The 786-nt window shown below is 50.3% G+C and overlaps 1 protein-coding gene across 3 annotated transcripts in view; it reads right to left on the reverse strand.

The window, feature by feature from the left end:
- CHD1 (chromodomain helicase DNA binding protein 1) overlaps positions 1–500 on the reverse strand; it is a 53,723-nt gene extending 53,223 nt beyond the window's left edge. For all 3 annotated transcript variants that reach the window (XM_035888450.1, XM_009648662.2, XM_035888451.1), the window contains exon 1: positions 481–500. The gene's annotated coding sequence lies outside the window, so the exon portion shown is untranslated. The remainder of the gene's footprint in view (positions 1–480) is intronic.
- Between the last annotated feature and the right edge of the window lie 286 nt (positions 501–786).

Here is a 786-nt window from a genome sequence, read left to right on the forward strand (position 1 = left end):
TGAACCGTGAGCTACACCATAGGAAGTGTTATGGAAATTACATTCTCTTCAGCACTGCAGGGTGAGAAGAACAGCTTACTGCATGTCTGCACTATACCTCACGGCTTAACTTTTGCCACAGTACTGACTTCAGGACAAAGTAGATCTAAACTTTAAAGAAAAACTGCCTACCTGAACACATAGCTAAAAAGCATAGATATTGTATGCTCTGCTAAGATCTGCTTAGTAAAATGCACAAAACATATTGGAAGCATTTCCAGATACACATGCAATGCTTACATCCAGTTGTGGGTAGAGGCAGGAAGATAAAGACTGTCCCACTGAAAAGAACTGTCTCAACTAAATCAAACCAGCAAGTTACCACAGACGGCTCAATCGTTATTTCACATACAAAAGCATCTTGCATTATATCACTGCAGTATCCGATGCAGCTAAATAAAGTTTAGGCTCGGGGTAGACGGACTGCAAGTATAAACTCACTGATAATCAGATAAAGAGCAGCGCCTCTCACAGATTTAGTGGTGTGAAAACGATCGGGGGGCTCGCCTGTTGGTCGCCTGCCCCGAGGTGCTCTCCTCTAATATGCAACAGCCCAACCCTGAGCTCCTGGGGGCGGAAGCCTCGCTCCGGGGTGGGAAATGCCCGGCGCCCGGGCACCATCTCAGACACTCGGGCCGCTCCGGCCTGCAAACAAAGGCGATGAGGGAGGGGAAAGGGAGAGGAAGAAGCCCTGCAACCCCGGAGGGGCCGCGAAGCCAGGTCGGGCACCCCGCGGCGGCGGAGGCG

The sequence above is a fragment of the Egretta garzetta genome, unplaced genomic scaffold, assembly GCF_000687185.1.
Source record: "Egretta garzetta isolate BGI_Z169 unplaced genomic scaffold, ASM68718v1 scaffold271, whole genome shotgun sequence".
In the NCBI taxonomy this organism is placed as follows: Eukaryota; Metazoa; Chordata; class Aves; order Pelecaniformes; family Ardeidae; genus Egretta; species Egretta garzetta.